This window comes from Danio rerio, chromosome 1, assembly GCF_052040795.2.
Source record: "Danio rerio strain M-AB ecotype USA chromosome 1, GRCz13ab, whole genome shotgun sequence".
Taxonomy (NCBI): Eukaryota; Metazoa; Chordata; class Actinopteri; order Cypriniformes; family Danionidae; genus Danio; species Danio rerio.
In genome coordinates this window covers 2,634,573-2,660,000 of record NC_141021.1, presented here as the reverse complement: position 1 = coordinate 2,660,000, position 25,428 = coordinate 2,634,573, and the positions used below count along the sequence as shown (strand labels likewise).

General features: G+C 37.2%; 1 protein-coding gene across 50 annotated transcripts in view; it reads right to left on the bottom strand.

Moving 5' to 3' along the window:
• Nucleotides 1–24,904, bottom strand: part of mbnl2 (muscleblind-like splicing regulator 2) — a 130,613-nt gene extending 105,709 nt beyond the window's left edge. For 13 of the 50 annotated variants that reach the window (NM_001441834.1, NM_001441840.1, NM_001441846.1 and 10 more), the window contains 1 exon segment: nucleotides 13,508–13,716. The gene's annotated coding sequence lies outside the window, so the exon portion shown is untranslated. 50 annotated transcript variants of the gene reach the window in all.
• Between the last annotated feature and the right edge of the window lie 524 nt (nucleotides 24,905–25,428).

The following is a 25,428-nucleotide window of genomic DNA, read 5'->3' as shown; positions in this document are numbered from 1 at the left end:
AGACAGATGGAAATGTAAACGATAGAGACAGACAGAAAAGTAAACGATAGAGACAGACAGAAAAGTAAACAATAGAGACAGACATGGAAAAGTAGACAATAGAGAAAGACGGAAAAGTAAACGATAGACAGACAGATGGAAAAGTAGACGATAGAAAGACAGACGGAAAAGTAGACAATAGACAGACGGAAAAGTAGACAGATGGATGGACGGATAGAGATAGATAGATAGAAGTTGACAACAGACATAAGATAACAGACAGACAGGTAGATAGACAGACAGATAGATATATAGAAAAGTAGATCACAGACAGACAGAAAGACAGACAGAGTGACCTATGTCCGATTTGGAGCAGTTGACATCATAACCACATACTCTAGCCTCAATCCTCCAATAATACTCCGCCTCTGGCATAACTTGTGAACCTCACACAAACCTTGCCGCTGAAATAGAGGTCTTTTCTTGGAACATCTGGAAATATTTTCTTGTGCAAACCGACGGAGAGGAGAGAGGGTGAGGGTGGGGGTGGTGCATGCAGACGAAACAAGGCTGTAAAAATCTGCAGCTGCTGTTTAAGATTCCCTTTGCTGTGTAATGATGGCCACGTCCCCTCCACTTAGAGCAGAGCCAACAGACAAGTGCCAAACAATAACTACTGTGTGTACATAGCAGAACTCCATGCTAGAGCTGAGCCTTTGAATGGTGCGTATGCGTAATGCACTAGGTACCATATGCATTAATAATGACGTGTTTGAACATGTTTTGAGGTTTACTACAGAGGGAACGTTAATGCCTGGGTTTGTTTTTAAGGGAATACTACTATACTTGTTTTTCAGTATGTGATATGTAGGCTAATAATGGCATACAGTGTAAGCATGAAACACCAACACGACCTACAACATCTGCAGCTTACAAGTGAAGTAAACAAACACTGCAATTCAATTCAATTCAACTTGACCTTGAACTTGATCATACACTTTAAAATAAACTCTTACTGCCTTAAATTGCTTAGTTGAATCAATTGAAACTTTCTCGTAGGGCTGTACGATATTGGAAAAACCTGACATTGCGATATTTTATTTTCCTTCCATTTATATTGCGATATGAATTTATTTCATACAGTTCACGAAAACTAATGAAAAAACTAAAAATCAGTATTTAAAAACATTTTCGTGAACTGAAATAATAATAAAAATGAGTTTTTAAAAAACTCGAACTAAAACTGTACTGTGTACATACAAAAGTAACTGAAACTACCTAAAATTATAGCAAAAACGTCCTAAATGTATTTAATACATACTGTATACCTTTTAGAAGTAAATCTATTTACTTTGTGCAGCCCGGTGTTTTTTAATATATACTTAAAAAACAGTTTTACATAATATACCAACAAAACAACACACAAAAAACACCCGCACCCACCAACAAAAAAAATTACTAAACAACACAAACACAAAAAGAACAAAAAAAAAAAAACAACAAGTGAGGGACATTTAACATAATCAACGCAAGATCGTGAATTAACAACAGAGTAAATTCAGTCATTACTGGGAAAGCAGTAGTACACTATTCAGTTTTAAGGAAATCTAAAAAGGGTTGTAGGGCAGTTTGAAATTGCAGATGAAATTTGGGCTCCAGGGAACGTAAGCTCTCCAGTTGTATGACATGAAACAATTTACCTAAGCAAGCTTTAAAACATGGGGAGTCCTCCTCCAGTCATCCTCGCAAAACAAAAACAACGGCTGGACATGACAGCAGCATGGTGATAGCAGTAAATGTGACCCTAGCAGACTTAATAGTATTAATTGAACACATCTGTGCCTAATAATTGGTTTTATTTCTATATTAGTGATCAAACTTTTTTAACTGGATCATCTAAGTCAGGGGTGTCCAAACTCATCCTGGAGGGCCAGTGTCCAGCATATTTTAGCTCCAACTTGCCTTTACACACCTGCAAGGATGATTCAAAGCCTTGTAAGAGCTTGATCAGCTAGCCCAGGTGTGTCTGATTGGGGTTGGAACTAAACTTTAAAGGACACCGGCCCTCCAGGACCGAGTTTGAACACCCCTGTTTTAAGTGAACCGGTTGAACTAGTTCACTAAATCAAACTGAATCATTTGAAACGATTCACTTCTCCAGTAAGAACTCTTCTCGTCAAACAACTTACTTTTTAATCATGCCTGATACTACCCTCTGACTCAAAGTAAACCAATAAATACTGAGTTATTCAGTTATTAGAACAGAACACTGAGATCAGATTTGAGAAGCGGTGAACAGATAGTACTGCGCATGCATGACTCAGTGAACTGAACACAAACAGTACATGACAGCCTACTGTGACTTAACTGTGGCTGTCAAACTGACTCTAAATATTAAGCTTATATAACTAAAAATTCTGCTAACACCTGGTTAACTTATTAAAATAGGTTAAAGTTAAATGAAAATATGACTGTTTGTCATATCTTTTTTACAGTGTTGAAATCTGGGACGATAATTAGCGATGCAGTGAGGCAAACATTAGTATTACATTCAGAATAGAGCTTCCTTGATCAATGTTTTTTTTATTATAACTTTTATTTATTTATTTTTAATATTAAAACTTGTGGTAATTTGCGCCTCTTTTTGTCTTTCACCTGTAACACAAAGCGATCATTAGAGTAATCTAATGAGCTCGAGTGCTTCTTTCATTTTCCACTCTTGTTGCTAAGGGTCCGTTTCTTCTTTCTATTTCCCATAATGCCTAGCAACCACAAGAGTTCACCTACAAAAAGAAAAATGTAATTGATGTGTAATGAGAGAAATCAACCCTTTATGAAGAATGCAACAGGTGTAGCACAATAGAAATACAGGACAATCTGCATAATGCAGAGACTGCGATTATAAAATAATCACAAGGCACTGACAAAACAACAGAGCTGTCCGTAAAACAAGTATAAACTTAAAACCAAGTGAGTTATAGAAACAATTGTGACTAGAATCTATAATATCCTGATGTTTAGATTAGCATCAGTCTGTTGGTTTTGATTATAGAATGTTATTTGCATATATTTAAAATTATTAAAATCAGACATGCTTCTCCTAAAGAGCTTTAAACCACGATAGATGGAAGTTATACATTAATTACACTACCTGACAAGAGACTTGTCGTCATTCCCAGATGTAAAAGCAACAAATAATAACTTGACTTCTAGTTGATTTGGAAAAAAGTGAATCTGTTAATCTGCATCCCAATCATCATATACTGCAGAAGATCTACTGGAACCTGCATGGAGGCAAGATTCTCACAGAAGTCAGTCAAGTTTGGTGAAGGAGAAATCATGGTTTGGGGTAACATTCAGTTTGGGGGGCGTGCGAGAGATCTGCAGAGCGGATGATCAACATCAACAGCCTGAGGTACCAAGACAATTGTGCTGCCCATTATATTACAAACCACAGGAGAGGGACAATGCTCCAGCAGGATAGCGCTCCTCATACTTCAGCCTCCACATTAAAGCTCCTAAAAGCAAAGAAGGTCAAGGCGCTCCAGGATTGGCCAGATCAGTCACCAGACTTGAACATTATTGAGCATGTCTGGGGTAAGACGAAGAAGGAGGCATTGAAGATAACCCCAAAGAATCTTGACGAACTCTGGGAGTCCTGCAGGAACACTTTCTTCTTCATTCCAGATGCCTTTATTAATCAGTGATTTGAGTCATGTCAGAGATGTATGGATGCAGTCCTCCAAGCTCATGATGGAGTCAGACACAATATTCATTCTGTCTCCACTGCAGCAGGACTTTATATTCTATACTGGACATTATTTCTGTTCAGTGATGACACTTTAGTCTAAGCAGAGTCAGACCTTAATGTCCTAATGAAATAATTCAACATCAAGGCATGATTATATTTTATTTTGGTCAAATAAGCGTAATTTAGAGGCGTTTGTCTTAATATAAGCCACTTCTGATACCAAATGATCAACTAGAAGTCAAGTTATTATTTGTTGTTCATAAAACTTGGATAGGAGACAGGCTTTCCAATAAGGTCTCACTAGCAAATGTTAATCCATTACAATAAACAGTGTATTAATGTTAGTTACTATATTAATGTTAGTTAAAATATAGCAGAAATTTATTCATCATCAACTCCATTTTATAAAACATAAAAAATTCTGATGAATTATCAAACATTAACACCACTTAAAGATTAATAAATGCTTTTTTAGTTTTCATCACAAGGTTACATACATTATTAACTAATGTTCACAAATGGAGCCTTACTGTACAGTGTTAATGAATGATCGGCCTATAAGCAGACAATGCATTATGAATAAGCATCTCCTGCATGTCGAAGGCCGGATTAACATGAAAAAAAATTTCAAAATAAACAGCTTATAAAGTCTTCAAGAATATGGTGCTATAAAGATGAAAATTCTTAAAACGGCACAGACTCTAATATTTTATAATAAAAATAATCAATTATATAATAATTAATATTTAACAGTGATGGGTTGCAGCTGGGAGGGCATCCGCTGTGTAAAACATATGCTGGATAAATTGGCGATTCATTCCGCTGTGGCAAACTCTAGTTTAATAAAGGGACTAAGCCGAAAAGAAAATGAATGAATGAATGAATGAATGAATAAATAATAATTAATAATAATTCATGGTATTTTGAAGTGCTCATGATAACAATATCATGTAAATTTATTATCAAGTTTTATTGTATTATTAAATTTCGACACGGGTCAAAGATTGCTGGTATGAGTTCTGGCTACTCGGTATCTTCAGTCTAAATATATACAGTATATGTGAATTATTTTAAAGAAAATTGACCATAGTATATGTGTGTGTGTGTGTGTGTGTGTGTGTGTGTGTGTGTGTGTGTGTGTGTGTGTGTGTGAATGAGAGTGTTTAGGTGTTTCCCAGTGCAGGGTTTCAGCTGGAAAGGGCATGCGTGGCATAAAACCAGAGTAGTTGGTGGATCATTCCACTGTGGCAACCCTTGATAAGTCAGGGACTAAGATGAAAGATAGTAAGTGAATAGCAACACATCAAAACCAAAATGAACCTTAAAACCTTGGATAACCTGTCCACTATAGTTACATTTTGAAACTTTCAAGGGCCTTCATTCTGCCATAAGGCTTAATGACAAACCAAGAGGACAAGGAACCACAGTCAAATTATTGGTCTAAAGGTCCAAACTGTCAAGCAGTCATTTCAGAAAGCATTGAGGTGCAGGTGTAATTTGAGATTCTTGTGCGCGGCACTATTTGAGCTCTTGAAAAACACATTAGCAAAGCTTCCTTTCTGGCAGCACTTTGAACAGGACCAAAGAGGGGCCAATCTCTAGTACTGGAAAGGAAAAAGCCCCGGTGTTAGATGTGGATGCAGAAAGAGTCATTTGGAGCGCTCAATCTATGCTTTACCCTCGTACAAACCCAGCACCCACTGCACCCTTTCCATTTTACGATTATAAAATTAAATGGCCTGCCATACTCGTCGCACACGTAGTCTCTACGGCACGATTTAATTTCATAGCTTTACCCCCGAGAGTCAAACCATAAAAAAATTGGATAGAAACCATGTCAGATGTGACCTCATGCAATTAATCCTCTTGTATTTTTAGAACTCAGAAACCCGATGGTCTAATTTATGAGGTGAATGACAGTTAAAGGGTGCTTCAGTAATACAATCTGTCAGCTAGTAGAAGTGCTTAAAGCTTGTAAACTGACATAATGGGCCACCAAAGTCTTTTGGATTTGCAGGCCGGTTTGGTTCCCTCTTTTTCGAGGAGCAATCATGCAAGTTTAAGCACAGAAAATGGAGAGTAATGGATTTATAAACTGCGCATTAGATCAAAGCAAAAGCCTCAAACCAAAATTTGCCTTCTCTCTTAAAGCATCTGCGATTCTAATCAAATCGATGCAAAATGTTCAGTCAACAGGCGAGCTTGGCGCAAAAACATTGGAAAGGTTTATCCAGATGACATGATAATAACCCAGCAATGTTTTCATGTAGTAATACCTTCTACTAGGGTTGGGCTGATGAACAATATCATATTGAATCGGGATAAAATGTATGTAAAAAAAATGATAAGCTCTGGACTTTTTTACTGGCCGAAGAGCAGAAATGTGCAATAGTATCTGGATGCAGCCTCTATGATGCAAGCTGAGACTGCATCACTCAGCGATGCAATGTCAGACACAATGCACTCAAATGGAGCTAGTAACGTCACTGTGATGGGTAGAGTTAGCGGTGGGGTTAGGTGAGCCCATCAAAAAGCATTGGATGCAGCCCAGATTGCACTGCACCAGGTCTTCAGCCTGACCCCTCTCGAAATGTGCAACAATGGGAACCTAGGGGTGTGGTAATATTAGATATGTATTAAATTTTTGCCCACCGAAAATGTATTGGTGAAAATATGTTATGCCATTTATTGGAGCCTCTAATTTTCGTGGCTTCTGTCATTGTTGGGATATTCTTTAAAATCTGTAAGCGCTAACAACATATATATATATATCGGAATATATATCGTTATCATTCGAATACAGAAAATAATTATCAAGATCACATTTTTGCTATTTACCCCAATCCTACCTTCTACTTTAATATGCAGAGTCAACTATTTGTAGGTTAGTTTCCCTAACAGTGCATCGTTGTGTTGTTAAACAATGCTTGAGAATTTAGACTGGTCCCACAAAACAACACACTGGCTCAGCTAATTTCTCTTCTGGTTCGGGTAAGAAGACTTTCATACTACAAATGTAAATTATAATGGTCCTGAAATATATACTCAAGAAACCCCCAAAGTTAAGTTCAAATTGAGTGGACAAAACGACATGAAATGTGGAGTTCTGCTCTACTAACACCACGTGAGCATCTCAGTCTGTCTGACACCAATCTAAACTAACTGCCTTTGTGATGTTTTTTCATTAACCGTTTACTGAAAATGAAACAAAAATGCAATGATATCTCCAAAACTGATCCTCAGTTTAAAAAGAGGGCTTTCATTCAAAGTTCAAAGCTGGCTAACAAGTCAGCATGAAGAAGAAAAGGGTTAGTAGTTATGTCCAAAATGCCACGATAATATCAGTGTAGGCATCAAATTCCAAAAGAGTGGCCGATAAACTGATACTGCCAAGTCACCGAATCACCTGCAGCTACTCTGGGATTCAGACAAGTGAAAGCTCTGACAGATAGTTGTAACCGAGTAGGAATGGCAGCAAAGTAAGAGGCTGATGAGGGCGGACAGATGGTGTGCAGGTAGGAAGGTGGCTGCGGTATCCTTGTTGTGACCTGCAGAGATTAGCGCTGTCTGTACGCCCCCGCCCTTCCCCACAATGATTAGTGGTTCCGGAGGAGGGCGCCTGGCTGAACAGCAAAGCCAGGCATTCCACAGATGCAATTACCTATTATCAGAATAAAAAAAGTTAAATATCAGATCTTACGTCATAATTGGGAAGAAGCTCTCAGCCATCAAGATGTATGCAGACTAATTTTCGTAGATCAAAAGGAATCCATGCAAAAAGGCTTTTCGGTCTACTTGAGCAGTTATTTGGGGAGATGCACTGTAAATATAGCTAAAAGTCAATATGGAGTCATAACGTTTACAAACTGTACACAGAATGGTTGTCTCTGAAATAGATTTCCTTTTCAGATGACATCATCAAGCCCACTTATTTGTTCGCCCCTCCTCAGCTAACCATCATACAGAGAGCACTTTTCACAATCCAATCCGTTCCAAATGGTAAAATCAATTCCCGCTCCATTTTACACTTCGAAACGGAGCACATTACAGAAGTAAAATGGGTTGTGAACAACATAACCTTTCAGGTCATTCGTACATAACTAGGTTGCTAATTAATTTTTGATACAAAGACCAGTTTCAGTCCCAAATGCACCGCGCATGCTGAACAAGTCTGAAATCCCCTTGAGAAAAATGTGACCCCCTGATAAAGGCATCTGCTAATTAACAAGAAGGCAATGCGACGTAAATTCCAGGTCTATTGTCCAAAAGATAATGAACTATAAAAACAATCCTAGTTCAGCAGCTTAACATTATCGAATAAGCAGTGAACATCAGGGTCGCAGGGGTAGGCGTTTCCAAACTGGTTCTGCCCATTCAAATGGCCTCTTTTGTTACAATAATAAATGCTCCAAAAGCAGAGGATGAATGTTGGGTAATCCTCAATGGCATCAGATCAGGATTTGGGTTGCCTAGGCCAGCTGGCATTACATAATATTGGTCATCTCTTAATTTCCACAGGTGGTGGATGTTGGATGTTTAGACATTTTTTATCATTTTTGGACTTCACTGCACCTCATGTTGACCACGACGTCATGCGTACATTTATAAATTCAATTCAATAATGCACAAACATGGTGCAAATATGCTGAATTTGCAGAGTTTTAAAGATGTAATCTCATTACTGGAAGAAATGCTTAATCCTAAATCAGACTCTCAAAGTAGCATTTAGCATTTTATCTTGATACTGTTTGTGATGATCTGATTTGGTTCTTTTCACAACTTTGAATTAGAGCTGCACGATTAATCGGAAAAATATCGCGATCTCGATTTGATCCCCTAGACAAGGAATCACCAGACTTGTTCCTGGAGGTCCGGTGTCCTGCAGATTTTAGCTCCAACCCTAATCAAACACACCTGAACAAACTAATCAAGGTCTTATTAGGTATACTTGAAACACCCAGGTAGGTGTGTTGAGGGAAGTTGGAGCTAAACCCTGCAGTGCACCGGACCTCCAGGAACGAGATTGGTGACCCCTGTCCTTGACGATCTTAATCCAGCATTTCTACGATTCTGCCAATCATATTTTCAAGTTCAGGAGAGTAGCAAAGGCGATCGCACAAGTCTTGACATTGTTTTACATATGTTGCTCAGCAACGTGGACTAGGCATGGGACGATAACTGTTTTCAAGGTATACCGCGGTTTGGAAGAGTCAAGGTTTTAAAACTGTCAAAATTTTCTGTAATACCGTTCCTAAGGTATGTGTGAGATTTTTTATTTATTTTTTTTAGGACAGCAGTATCTTCAGCAGAAAAGATATCCAAAGCTGCCATTTTAAATTGTAAAACAAAACTGTTTTTAAAACTAATGAAGACAACAGAAGTCAATTATTTATTTAGCCTGACATGTTTACTGTTCCAAAATATGTTAAATGTTTCTAAATATAAAATATAATGTGCTCAAAAGGGAAATTTTTTTTTAGTTTTTTTACCCAGATATTTAAAAAGAACTTATTTTCGGAGCAGTAATCACAATAGCGTGATCCCGTGATATTTTTATCTAAGGTTATCATAACTTCAGAATCATATACCGGCCCGTGCCTAACGTGGACCCCTCCAAATGGTGTTGATAGAGTCACATATTGTACTTATAAGGTATAATTCACCCAAAAATGTCATTTCTGTCTTCATGTAATGTAATCGTGGCCACAAAATCACACATGACGTGAGCTGACCGTGAGCTGTTACCACAGAGAGGGCATGCGCGCCTGTGAATGAAGTCTACTTTAGTAAACAGAACTTGCATAGGCTGTGAATAACAGGTAATAAAGCTGAGTATATTTCTGAGCTTATTAATACACACCAACCTGGGAGATCTCTTCGCTTTAAGGATAGTCTCTACATGACAGTTCCACGATCACGCTTAAAATGTTGAGGTGATAGAGCTTTTTCAGTAGCAGCTCCAAGACTCTGGAACGATCTTCCACTCTCCTGAAGAACAGCTCCAACTTTTTGGTCTTTTTTTTAGAGGTCACTAATAACACACTTATTTTCTTTAGCTTTTAATCATGTGGTGTAAGTTTATGTATTTTGGTTTTGTGTATATTTGCATGTGTTTTATGTACGGCACTTTGGTACCTATTGTGGTTTGTTGAAAGTGCTCTAAAAAATAAATAGAGTTGAGTTGAAATAACATTCAGTTTGTGACACATTTTAGAGTTATGATTGTGACAAGCATTTAATATGTGCGTTTAACCATTATTTCTTTCATAGCGAACACAAAGTGTTGTGCATGAGAATAAATGTTTAACAGTGTCAGTTAGGGCTGCACGATTAATTGAAAAAAGATCACGATCTCGATTCAGCCCTAAACATGATCCTAATTCAGCTTTTTCTACGATTCAGCCAATTATATTTTCAAGGTGAGGAGAGAAGTAAAGGCGGCCCCACAAGTCTTCACAGCAACATTGACACCTTCAAATGGCGTTAAAAGTGTCACATATGGTATTTATAAGGTATAATTCACCCAAAATGTCATTTCTGTCTTCATGTAATGATGTATTCACAGCCGAGAACGAGCACGCGTGCACGCAAATGACGCCTACTTCAGTAAACATAACCTGCATATGCTGTGAATAACAGGTAATGAAGTTGTAAATAACGTTCAGTTTGTTGCACAGAGCAATCGTTTGAAAGCCGTGCGGGAGGTTTGATTTGCATGTATATGTTTTGCTCACAGTGACAGCAGCCATGAACCGCACTCTTAAGTGAAAGTGAAACCTGTGCACACATTTAAATGAGCATACCACATTTAGAGTTATAATTACAAGCATTTGATGTTTTTTTCTTTCATAGCGAACACAAAGTGTTGTGCATGAAAATAAATGTTTACTGTGTCAATATAACAGCCCTAGCCTATTTATAATGGATATATAATGGTCTAATAATGTTGACAGGTGACAAGCACATGTCTTAAACGTAATGAATCAACTTTATAATTATGAAGTTACATTCTGATGTCATAATTTTACTGTGAATGTCCCAAACAGGACATATTGAAAGTCTGTTCAAGTCTACCATAATACAAAATTTAGCATTTTAAGCAACAGTATTACTACACATAGGCCAAATATTATTGTTGTTTTACCATGTGTTTGAGAATTAACAATAATAATAGGCTAATCATATTAACTTTTATTTTACATTTACAGAATCGTGAGAAAGAATCATGGTCTTGATTTTAAGCAAAAAAAATCGTGATTCACAATTTTGTCAGAATCGTGTCGCCCTAGTGTCAGTATAAGTACTCTTGCCTATATAATGTTGAATATAACGCAAGAGGAAATCTGATAATGACAAATGTCTGACTTTACCAGTGAATAAATGATCTAATAACGTTGTCAATGGTAGATTGCCAGGATACTTCTCAAACATAATAATTCAACATCAGAATTATGAATAGTTGTGTTCTGATGTCGTCACTTTACTGTACATTAATGATCAGGACAGATTTAAAGTTGTTCAAGTCCACCATTTAAAGTCTATTCAAAATTTAACATTTTAACCAACAGTAGAGCTACACATAATATTATTATTGTTGTTTTACCATATGTTTGAGAAATAACAATAATAGCCCACTCATATTACCCTTTATTTTACATCTATAGAATCGTGAGAAAACCAAAATCTTGATTTTAGCCAGAATCGTGCAGCTCTACTCTGAACTGAATCTGTGAGCCTGACAATAAAATCAGCGGCAGGGCAAGGTTTACACTTATCTGCTTTGGCAGAAAATGCTTTTCATTTCTATGATCATATCGCAGAGAAGGCTACGGACAAGGTCAAGTAGATTTCTGTTTTGGAAGCAACCACTTCAAGTACTGCTAGAACAAATCTAGGCCACATTTTCGACAGCTGGACAAGTACAAAGAACTTTACACAAGCACATCCAGCCATTTTTTAATCATCCGACTTTAAATAGTGCATTATCTTCCTAGTTGAGAGCTGAGCGACTGTAAACATTCATTAAAGTCATATGTTTGAGTAATTAGATCACGTACTGCCGTCATTCTGTACACAGCTGAATGAATACAAAGCGATTATGGAAATGTCTTCTGATAAACAATCACACAATAATGTAATTAGAAGCCAATGATCATATTTAAAGCAATCAGCAACTCGGTAAGGCTTCCAACGCCATCAAACTCTCGGTTTGAAAAACGCTGCAGCCTAGATTCATCGTGGTCAGCAAAACTGAGTATGTCATATGATAATAGCCTTAATGTAGAACTGAATCTCGGTGACCCAAGTTATTATCTTCATAACACTAAGGCTGCTTTCATCCCCTAGATCATCGTCTCTAGTTATTTATAGCGTCATGGACAGGAGCCATGCCTGGCTGGTGCGCCGCTCATATCCTCAGGCTGTGTGAAACTGATGTGCAATTTAATTAAGAAGATCATTTAGGCACAGATCTGATCTACTTAGCCACTGACAGACATTTGCACTGGGTCTTCAGAATCTCTCCGGCAACTTTCCTTAGGAAAAAAAAAAATTATGATACACTAATTTACCTTTAAAGACTGGAAAAAGAGGTAGAAGAATTCTTGCCCAAGTTATGAAAACACGACGTCAGTTTGCATTGAAATACTCAATACTCCCTCCCTTCCACAACAAACTTTCTTGCTTGAAATTAATATGTTGGCACAAAGTCTCGGTTTTCTTTACAAGTGCGCAATACGGTGCCCCCACTAAAATAGTCTCATAATAAAGGCTAATTTGTTCATGAAACACGCCTGGCAGTTGTAAAGCCTTAAAAGGTGCAGGCTAATTACCTTTGCGAGTCTGTCTAAACGTGTTCCTAATCGATTCAGAAGGGTGCTGTTGCTCTCATGGCTTTGCCTAATAAAGAGTCTGTGGACTGTTTTCATGCTTTTTTTTAACGGGAAGGGCAGAGTCAGTCTCCCTCTTTAAAAAAACACACACTCTTCCTCCCAACACGTTTGCCAAATGTTCAATACAAATGCGGCCTTTTCCTGCTACGTTGCAGGTCCCGCTCTTTTAAAGTCTGGACTGTACATCTAAGGCCGGATGTCTCATCAGACCAACGTGAAAGATGCTGGCGTTTACTAAATTTGCATAAAGCCCTAACTAATCAGATCAGATTGCTTGGAATTATACATGTTGTAGGCTTGGTAATGTTTTCCCAATTTTAAAAAAGCTACTTTATTTTATAAAACAAACTCTTTAAGTATGCTAATTATACAAAAAAATTTAACTCTAACTACAAATATATGTGCTACTCATAAAACCAGATGTTAGGAAACGAAACGGAAAACTTCAGGGAATAAAACATCTGCTAAATATACTAGACTATTAACCTTGGAAGCATGACAATTGCTATTTACTTTTATAAAACAACCTCGTACAAAGCAAATACTCCACTTCAATCCCTCTAACTAGACTAATGCAACTAGACTAATTCCAAAAGCTGGAACTAACAGATGTTTAAAAAATTTGAAAGGAAAGAAACCGGAAAAGAAATGGGAATACACATGGGATAAAGACTGAGTAACTTACTGACACAACTCCACACCTCCTCTCAGCTTTCCCTCCCTCACTTTCCACACCCCTGCCCGCATGCAGCATATTGCAGCAAAATTCCTCGTGTTGGGAAAACAGGCTGAACTTTAAAGGATAAAATGTTCTCCTCCCACCTTACTGGAATAGCGAAGCCTCCTTCCTTTGCACGTTGTACTCTTTTCTTCCCTCTCAGTTTACCTGGTGTATAAAGCAGACTCCTTCCGGTATATAATGAGCATGTGAAGCGTTGTCATTCCCTGTGCGAAGCGGCGAGCTGGCGGCCCATGCCGAGACAGGGATTTTCTCTCAGCAACAGCGCAGAAAGCACGAGCGCGTCTGCTCACTGCTCAACTATCTGGCTGAAACATTTCCAGCCATTCTCACACCCCTCCCCTCCTTTCCTCTCCTGCAACCAACCCCTTCCTGCCAGACTGCCTCCGGCGAGGGGCCGCCCATCCGCAATCTAGCCAATAGCGTCCTGCATTCCCTCTCAGAGGCTCAGTTGTTGGCCGAGTTTCCCCAAACTGGCAGGCTGACCTCAGAGCTTCCGTTGACAGACTCCTGAATGCTGATCTTAAAGGTATTCCCCCATTTTCACACCCTGACAACAGAGGATTAATAAGTTTTCCCAAACTATACACATTCACTGTGATGAAAATGCATCTCTATTACTGGAAATGTTTTTTAAGGGCTCATTTACACTGCATGGTTTAAGTGACTCAATTCAGATTTTTTTCTGTCATGTGGCACAGATTGGATTCGGCTCATGTACATGTAAGCAAGAAAAAATTACATGGATTCCGATTTACTTAAATCAGATTCAGGCCTTGTTCATATGTGGAAATTTATCCGATATGAATCGGATCTGTGTCCTCATATCTGCAGTGTAAGCAGGTAGATCGGATTTTCACCTGTTAATGCAAGTCGGGCATTATTAAAAAGCATTGCGAATGACGTCAAGTCTGACATCAATTTCATGTCAGAACAGACTTCAGCAGAGTCCCAAACCTTAAATCTCATACACAAGGACTAAATAGGCTTTTATACTGTCATATAGTAGTATTTAAGCATGTTAACGAGGAAGAGAAAAAGAGAGAGAGAGAGCGTAACATCCGCCACGTTACCAATACAAACTAATATAAAACTGTGGCACATATCATGTGCACAAATCACGCCATGGATATTCATTAAGACGCCTACTGGTTTAAAAAGCCTAGATTAAAAGAAGATGGCCAAATGAGAACTTTTCCGTCAACAGCCTGTCAAAAAGATTTTTATAAAATGAAACCCTGCGAACAGATTAAATACAGGAACGGAGAAAAAAAGCACTGTTTAATTATCAGCTGTTAGTCAGCGCCCGCTCTTTTTTTTTTCCTGGCCATTGCGGGTTTGCTGATGCTGTGTAAATGCAGACAATCGGATACGAGTCACCTTTAAAAGATGATGTAAGCAGATCAGCAAAAAACTAAATCCGAATTGACCATCAAGATCTGCAGTGTAAATGCAGCCTAAATGGCAAGCAATCAGGAGTATGCACAAATCTGGCACACAGCTGCTTCAGCCCTGCAATGCTTTTATTTTATTCTGTGAAACACAAGATGAGTCTAAAATGTGCAGTGTGTACCCCATTTTCATGGTCAACCTCCAAAAAAGAACAAAAAACTCAATAAAGAGTCATGAGTGCCACTAAGTGTCTAGAGTAAATGAAATATACATGAGAAGCAGGATACTGGTCCAATGATTTTTGTGTGGGTTAAGCAACATGACGCCAGAGAACTATAAAACTTCAGTAACAAACAAAAAGCCTAGTATAGGTCTCATCAGCAAGATTATTTAAAAATATTAAGTTAAAATTATAAGTTTTACTTTAAAAAATGTGTAAATGTTTTGTCACTAACTGAAATAATTACACATTTATTTATATTTACTAGCTGCAAATGCAGCATTTCTCATGTTAGGGTGTTTTTACATCTAGACGTTTGATTCGGAACCGGTCTCGTTTGCTTAGTTAGCGTGGTTCCTTTTGGATAAGTGAATCCCACAATCGTGCTCGGATCTGCACCAAATCAAACAGTCCAAGACAGCCTGAATGAGGTGGTCTCAGCTCAATCGAAACAAACTCTATTGGATCGATTGTAGTGAGAAAGCAAAACAATCCAACAAACTAACAAACCAAGCAATATCACAGTGTATTATGTCAATGCAATTGCCATATATACAGCTAAGAGAGAAATATGAGTAGGGCGAGGTGCCATAATTTCTGTTAAGTGTGTGTTTTATGTCAAATACGAAAGTAAAAGCATGCTGAAATATCACAGAGTGCAGTTTATCCATTAGAAAAAATTGACCGAAATTACCATCTGAAATTTTTTCAGTATTTTAAACTAACAATATTTTACATCAGGCCTATCGTTTAGTTCATTTCTGCACTTTCACCAAGAAAGAAAGATCAACATTGATCTGCTTCATGATCTGACTGCAGTCTTGTTTCATCTGTTTTTTCTCGCTATAATTAAACCCTATAATTCTAGCCAATGTTAGTTTTTTTATAGATCGATAGATCAAACAGACACATTTTTACAAAACTTGACAAGTGAAATAAAGCTGTGTATGAGAAAGTCTTACCCTGATTTATATTTGGTGATGATGTCTGTGGGTGTCAAAATTAAAGTGCACCTTTCCACTTACTGCTGTCTTACTGCTTATCATCAGATTTTAAAATAACGATGTGACAGCTGAGAAGAATCGATGAGACTCTGAGAAATAAACCCTAAATCTTTGACCAATGTGAGGAGTTTACTCGCACCAGACTTGTTTTAACTGCTTTTGGTTCGCTTACAAGCTTTGCGGTGTGAAAGCGAACCGCAACAAGAACAAAAATAAACATTGTATGAATTTTAATCCCTGTTTCTGAACAAAACAATCGATCTTCAAACAAAACAATCGGTTATTTATTATAAGACTTTTATTTCTATGACAGTCCCTCCAGGACTTTTCAATTTCAGTGGTTCTTTAGATCAAAAATAGGAAAGTTTAACAAGATATTTGTGCAAGATTTAAAGCAAATAATGCCATAAATTATGCAAAAATCCATCACTTTAGGCTGCAAATATGTAAAAATATATATCTGCAAAATCCTGACGTATTTAAAACACAAGCATAAATCACATCAATAATTTTATCATCTTTTTTGGAGCGCAGGTTAAATCACAGCACCTTTTGATTCTCCTAAAAACGAGCAGCAGGAACTTTCTGCCTGATATCTTTATAGAGTTTCACAGAGAAAAGAAAATGACAGGTGTGGAGCGCTATGGGGCTGAGTAAATGATGACAAAATCCTCATTTATGAGTGAACTATTCCTTCAAGATGATTTCAAAGTATATCTGCCCTGGAGGCAGCGTTTGTGTAGTCTCACCAAAGAAAGACTGTGAATTCTCTGGCATGTCTAACACCTCTGTCAAACGCCGCATCTCTACTGCCTCCAAGGTCTCTGCATCCCCTGGCAACCCATCGCTATGACAATGAGCATCGTTACCGTAGGGCGATGAGGACACGTCCTCCCCTCCCCATCCGTGGTGACAGGAAGCCTCTCGGCATCACGTGAGGGATGATGCAGTGGGCTAGAAGTGATGAGTCAGACGCCGCTTCACAATGTTTCCATCCCAATCAATAGAACAGCTGTAGCCTCCTGCTTTTAGGGGCTCACGTTCCCGCAGGCACACTGCAATTATGTGACAGCCAGAGTGCTTTTACAAAAGCCACGGCAAACGATGTTAAAACAATGCACTGCTTAAACGTCAATGAGGCGAGACACGCGCTCGCACTCGATGCGGCTGCAAGCGAACCCTGATAACCCGGACCGTCAACTTCATGTGATTACACTAAATACTCCAACTGGATGTTGTTTATTGATCAAATTGTTCATTTGACATGCAGAACTGAGGCTGAAAACTAGGCATGGGCCAGATTCTGACAGTAGGATAACTTTGAATAAATATCAAGGTTCCACGGTATTGTGATTACTGTTCTAAAATGTTTTATTTTTTAGGGTAAAGAACAACTATTTTTTCCCATTGAACACAATATATTTTATTTTAAGAAGCATTTAGAATATTTTGGAACAGTAAATATGTCAGTAGGGATGTAACGATTAACTGATTTCACTATTAACCGCACTTTAATTCGTCATGGTTAATTAATCGTAAAGGCTTCTCAACACAGCGTTAAACAAAGTGTTGCCAACTGTGCCTTAATATTATTATTTATTCATTTTCCTTCAGCTTAGTCTCTAATTTATCAAAGGTTCCCACAGCGGAATGAACCACCAACTATTCTGGCATATGTTTTACTCAGCGAATGCCCTTCCAGCTGCAACCCAGTACTGGGAAACACCCATACACACCCATTCACACAACGGCCAATTTAGTTTATTCAATTCACCTATAGCGCATTTTTTTGGACTGTAGAGGAAACCATAGCACCCCACGCCAACACGGGGAGTACATGCAAACTCTGGCCCAGCTGAGACTCAAACCAGCAACCTTCTTGTTGTGAGGTGACAGTGCTAACCATTAAGCCACTGTGCCACCCTAATATTGTTTTAAATTATGGAAATGTATTTATTTATTTTCTCTGTACTCTATTATTAATTTTTGAAAGGAAGCTACACTGTTTATAGCTTTTTCAATTTAACTGTTGTACCAATGTTTCTGTTTCTACCAAAATACCAAACAATTTTGAAATATAGTTGATTAAAAGAGCCTTTCAGACAGAGGTACAGCAGCCTTTGACTACATTTTAAAAGGGAAATACAACGCTAATATGTAGCTTAGATTTACATTTAACAAATACTAGTTTTTAAATGTATTCTTATTATCTATTTATTTATTCATCTATTTTCAGAGTAAAATTATTACTTGCACTAATTATTACTAAATTATTTTTTTTTACTTATTATTTTGTGCTGGATTATTTTATTAGTGAGCAGCAATAAATAACACTGTAAAATATAAGGAGTTTTCATGTGATGTCCTAAACTAGTAGTGTTTTGAAATTAATACATTTGTAATAATTGTTTCCACATTGCATTTTTTGTCATTTTTCTTACCTATTTTTATTTTATTTTTTCTATTATTTTCTGTAAAACTGCTTCTAACCATGACATGTTCACACCTAAGTGAAGTTTATTTATCAACTAATTTCGAGAGGATCACATGCTTATTGACACGGCTGGCCCCGAGTCAAGCTAATGTACGAACCACCAATCAGACAATTCCTAACTCAGCATAAATAACCAAGCATCTTACCTTTAGTCATCTTCGTCTTGAAGAATCCCCCTTTATACCCCCCCTCCTCCTCTTTTTCCTCTATAGGGCAGCACAGCGGCCAAGTGGTTAGCACTATGGACTCACAGCAAGAATGCCACTGGTTCGGGTCTCTACCCACCCAGTCTGCATTTCTGTGTGGAGTTCATGTTCTCCCTGTGCTCGCGTGGGTTTATCCCAGGTCCTCCGGTTTACTCCCACAGTCCAAAACATGAGACATAAGTAAATTGACTAAACCAAATTAGCACCATAGCCCAAATTCCACCAGCAACACACCCTCATAGCAGCAGGAGGGAGGGGGGATCTACCTGAACTCAAACTCCCCTCTCGCCCTGCAAACAGGAGGGAGCCCCAGGCTCGAGAATCTCATCTCCCGGGACAGCAAGCCAAACTAGCTTATTACCAATCATCAGCTAAGTGTGAACTCTTGAAATTGCTATAAGAGACACATTTATGGGGTTATATGCAAAATCCTTAAATTATTATCTTAGGTAAGAAGTGATCTCCAATTAAGTATCATAGATATCGTATGTCTTAGAGGGAAAACGTGCTTAAAGCATCAGAATCTGTACTTTGTATCGGCCGATCACCATGACAAAGATATCGGCTGCAAAAATGCCTGATTGGAGCATACCTAATAATTATATATAATTTTTTCTAACTTGAAAATGCATCTTTGAATATCTTTCTTTTCTTTGGATGTGAATTAAAGCCACTGCACTGTTCAGGTCTATTGCATGCTAGTATGTTTGTAGGTTTATAAGACACGTGTTTTCAACTGCTTCCTGAATCGTGGGCTGACCTGTAGCTTTTGATGTGGACATACTGTTGCCCTAAAAAAACGCTGTCGTAAAAAACATGTTAAATAAATGTATAATGGTATAACAGAAAGTTTTAGCGGCTTTAAAACTTCGACTTTGTCGTCCTATGTCTACTGAAAACCAAAGGATTTAGTCCAATAATTAATGCACCTGCATTGTGATTATACTGTACAGGTTGAATTGATTTACTGTGTTATTTTGCCAAATTAACCTCATTTATTTGGGCAACTCACATCACAACACAGAAACAAGTGCTGAGTTTTTTACATTCTGTAGATAAATAACTTATTAGTAGAAGAACAACACTACAAACACAAATTTAAACACAAAACGATAAAAAATATAGAACATATCTATTTTACAATGATGATTTTGCAAATGTCGTCAATGTTTGCAGTACAACATCCTTTAAAGTGTAAGGTTTCAGTGGTAAACAATTCAATGACATCATTCCTATTCCAAAACCACCAAGCAAAACCTGCACAACCTGCCGATTCCTCTTAGACAGAGCATTAAGCATCGCTAATTGTTTACAGATCGAGTCATTAAGCCTAAATATTTGATGCAAGTTCTAGCTTTTGCTCATTTATTTGGCCTAATACAGATATTCTGTTACATATCACGATTTGGAGTTCTTGTGGAGCCGTTTAATGATTACTTCATCAAGTGTGTCACATTGTTAATGTTCTACAGAAACGTAAACCACCTCTGAGCCTCGCGTTTCAGACAATAATCGATTGTTAGCAGCATGCCGATTTCTCACATCAATGTTGTTTGATGGATTTCAGAAAGCTGACCCAAATGAAGCTTTGTGTGCGGATCTGAATTTATAAACGTCCTCAACTTTACAATTATTGCATGCATTTTTACTTTGCCAGGGGTTTTGAATAAATTTAGATAAAAGCATCCACTAAATTAATGACTTAATGGAAATGGAGAGGCATTTGACCATCAGCAAGCACTTATTTAACATAAAGGTGTTTGCATTGGACAGGCGTGATGCAAACGCATCTGCTTTTAACCTCTACATTTACCTAAAAAATCTACATGTGAGGTCTTCTGTGTAAAATTGGCATGAATAGTAGCAAATAAATGCATTTACAATACATTCAGCAGTTTGATTATCAATAATTACTATTTAATAACATTATATTTTAAGTATACATAATGTAAAAGATACAATACATAATGCCTTAAGCAATAACATATATATGATTAAAATTATTTTTAATAAACATACAAGATTAAATGATGTCTACAGTAAACAGTTGATTAATAAGGCTAGTTTTGCAAAACCCAAAAATAACCAATTACCCCTCATCAGACCCCTCACTAAACAAAAATCATTATCCGACATCGAACACCCAGCATGTGGAGACTATCAGAGGCTTAATTCTGTTTTAAAAAATGAGAAAGGCGCAATACCTGCTGCGAGAGCAAATAAAAATTAGATCATGGAATTAGATGATCTATTTGGGTCATACTTGCATTACGCTTATTGAGATTTAGAAAAGCATCTTAGCATATATCCTCTTCCACATCTGTGTCTCTCAGCACTTTCTCAGGTAGCTCACCTTTCGTCTACATACCTTTGCTGAATTTCTAAAACCGAGTAGTAATACAAAGCATTTTCTGGTCTATTTGTAAAGTGTTTTAGGACGTTTTCTAGATGTGGGATTTTTTGTTGAATTGATGGACAGAAAGTATGACAAATATATTATTGCTGTAATAATGTTTACTTACTTATGTATTACTTCTATTTTACTATTTTGAGGGATGTAAACAAAAACAATGGACCCAACGTTTACATTTTTAATTTCTATATCTTTTGAGAATTCAAAATGAGCCACATATTGATAAATAATGTTATGATAGCTGTTTGTTTTAACATTAAGTTATAATTGAATTGCCTCTTGTTCCAGCTATGAAATAGTTTGATAACAAGTATAGGCCAATGACATGACCACATTGAAATGGCCTATATAGATAATATTGAATGTATTTCCATTCTTTTAAAATGTATTGAGTTATTTATACCACATATTAAGTTATTAATATATTACTAACACTTAACACACTTGATTGAACATGTGTTATTATTACATGTAAATATAATTAAATTATATTTAATGACATGTAAATATAATTAAATTATAACATTTCTGGAAGGACATTACATACTGTATAACTGCTGGTAGAGCTGCACGATATTGAAAAAATCTGACATTGCAATATTTTTCTCTGCGATTTTTGTTGAGATATGAATACAGTTTCACCAGATGAAATTTAATCTATTTGGAAAGTCATTAATTTAGATTGATCGGGATTATTTTGAAGGGAAGTTAAACATGTGTAAGTCTATATATTATTTTATATAAATATATATTATTTATTATATACATATAATAAACAAACTACAGTTAAATAAAAACAATGGAGCAAAAATCAAGTGACATAATTTGTGGTTTAACAGTAATCCGGTAAAATAATTGAATATTTAATGTAAAATAAGGGTATTTATCATTTAAATAATCTAATAACAATATTCTTTATTAGTTACAAACCGTACAATTAATTGTGCCTGAATGCTTTAAACAATCTTTAAATGCTCACACAGTTACAGGAATTAATAAAAACACGTACAAATAACAAACTTTCAATATATTATGGTTCAATTCTGCAGTGACTCCACTAATATTATGTTATAACCTGTGATTTCTGGTCAACTATAATCCCAACTCAACATTGCATATCTTGTGATGTGACTATTGTGGATAGACTCATTGCCATATTGATGCTAAAACGATACAGTGCAGTCCTAACTGCAGGTTAACTATATTTATATGCTGCCCACCCTATATACAAAACTCCTTAACTTTCTGAATGAGTCTTTAATGTAATGATCAGGGTGCGAATTACAGAGGGGTTTGGGGGGGTCTGACACCCTTAATTAACGCTTGATCCCCCTGAAGAACATCAAAATAAGATGTGTGGGGGGTATATTAAGCAGAGCAGAAACAAATTTGATAATCCTGACTTACCTAAAAGATAAAAAGTTTAGTCACATTAACATTTTTTTAAAGGTTATGTGCCTTTTTATACAGTGTATGTAAACTTCTGGTTTCAACTGTATATATTGCAATCGTGATTGTAATCTAAAGTATTACAACACTTTGTAAACGTTTATTATTACCATTTGATGAGTCTCCCCATACAGTTTGATAGAGCGCTTGGACCCGGAGGCTGCTTCGCGTGACGTCACACTTACATGCGGATACCATTGTGAATGCATGATCGTGCCAATCAATGCTAGGAAAAACATCACTCAACAGTCTAAAACTGGCAGTGAGAGCACAGATAGACATCTTAAGTATTCACAAAACATGTTTCTTGTAAAATAGGTGTTTATATCTCCATGTAGCCTAAAAAAATTAAATTTGACACATCATTTGTATAGTTTGACCTACAGTAACCACTAAAATAGTCACTAAATATCCCTCAAATACATTGTATTAATAAATAAGATGTAATTTAAATACATTCATAAATTTAGTTCACTGAAGTATGTATTACTAAATTACTAAAAAAAGTTGACCCCCCCATAAGTCAATGAGTAATTTGCACACTAGTAATGATGTCCACCTATTTTAAAGCTGCTTTGGAGTGATAACTATTGTGAAAAGCACTATGAATAAGGTATAAGTCTAAGCTATGCAAGTAAACTTGCATTAAATTATGCTGAGTTTATTATTATTGTTATTGTTGTATTTTTATTTAGTTAAACCCTTTGCCTGTAGACCTGCTTGACAATGTTTAAAATCAAAGAAAATCTTCAAAATAAAATTATAATACAAAGCATGGCTATAGCATGTCATTTTAACATGCATCATGATGATATAATATAAAATAAAACACGATAATAATGCTAGGATCCTTATATGCTCCATAAATAACATTAATATCAGTACTGTAGTAGGGTTAGCCTTTGCAAGGGTCTCATTCACTGAGAAAACGTCAGACGCGACGTAGCTAAACAATGACACACAGCAAGCTCGTGACGCGTCGACAGCTGCGTTTATAATGGAATCGTTCTAGTAGTTGTGTGTGTGTGTGTGTGTGTCTGTGTTGGTGATGATGGTTATAATAATGAACTAGTTGTTGTGATCTCACGTGCTCGGCGCGCGCGCACGGGGTGTGGCGCGCGGTTTGGGAGCGGTTTCATGACAAGACTAGCCTAGATGGGAGAACCATATGTCAAACTGTAGACTCTCCGGACAGAAATACAGCATATTCGCGGATTATTGATCAACTGGGTTGATATATTCGGTTAAATTCTTCTCACGCAGCTATGATGACGAGGGGAAAAGATCCAGCAGTCTGAAGTAACGTTAACGTTAGAAAGATAGTGCCAACTCATCGTCATCATCATTTATATATTACACAACTCTAATAAAGTGGCTATTTATAGACGATAAATTCGGATGATATTTATTCTAATACACTAAACAACACTCAAACACAAACTGAAATTAAAACTGAGTTTACAGATTTTAGCATTTAGCGTCCGAGTTATGATTATCAACATTTATATACCTTTACTAAATTAAAAATAAACTCTTATTCAGTCGTGACATCATTAATCGCGCGAAAACTCGCATGACGGTTTATAACTGACGTGATTTATTCGGTTTAATTCACCTCACGAAGTGCCGGAGCGATGACGCGGGAAAAGGCACAGTCTGTCATATAAAACAACCTCAAAATAATCTGTCAACTCACATTTTTCATGAATTATTATTATTAACTCATACTAAATATCAAACTACACTATTTAAACGATGCTTTTACGGCCCAGCACGCGTGCTTTTTTCGTCTAGCGTCATATCGTAGTTGTTTTATCTACATATTCACACTTGTGACGCTCGATTGTGCACTTTTATTATTGTGATGTATTAATAACATCTCTCGAAAACAAGGAAACACGACGTTACGTTAACTAAACCCGTGTCGACATCACTGAGCGACGAATCCAGCGCTAGCTAAACACGCTCTCTCAGACTGCAATAAACAAACACTGTACTGACATTAAACATAGTATATGTATCGATAATAAACATTTAAACATCGCTTGAAATAGGTTTAAATTGTACATGTCGCTTACCTGGTTACCATGACCAGCCGCTGCCGTGTTCTTGACCACAAATCACGCAGACGGCAAAAGCAGAGCTCGATGGAAACTGCCTCGCTGATGAAAATGACTCGTTAAGTCAACAGAACTAAGGCTTGCTTTACAACCGAAGCGAACATTCTCGTCGGTCCAGGCGAAAACGCGGTTTGTCAGGCAACTGGTTTGCGTTTTCACGCCAAACCCAAGTTAGTTAGTTTACCAAAAAGCTGGTCGTGCAACAAGCTGCTCTGACAGCTCGTGGGAGGAGGGACCAAGTCATGTGACTCCAAAGGGGGTGCTTTCTACTTTATAAACCTCAAATGTGTCTTAAAATTAATATGAATTCATATTTATTTTAATGTATGCAACACACGATTTCTAAAAGCTGTTTATGATGCTAAGTGAATCGAATTTAATCAGGGAAATCATCACGCTATTAGTTTACACCCTCCCCTATTTACAGTGTGAGATGGTGTGGTCCGAATGAATGTCAGGAGCCCAGGGAAGGGCAAGGGTCTGCTTGTTGCCTGGAAACACGAGTGAATCTCCCGAGGGCCCCGTGGATTTGGGCTCCAGCGCTGCGAAATCAACAAGCTGAAGGCCTGATTTTACATCTCTAATGGTGACGATCGCATTCAGAAGACTGGAAACGTGACTGTTTACATGTCAATCCACTGAGTGAGAGTGCTGTAATATTAGCAAAGTTATTACTTTTAGAGTGAAAGCCGGAAGTGCTTAATTGAACAGTAATGGCTGCCATGTTGAAAATTAGTTTGGAAAATATAATAATAAATCTGCTTGTTGAA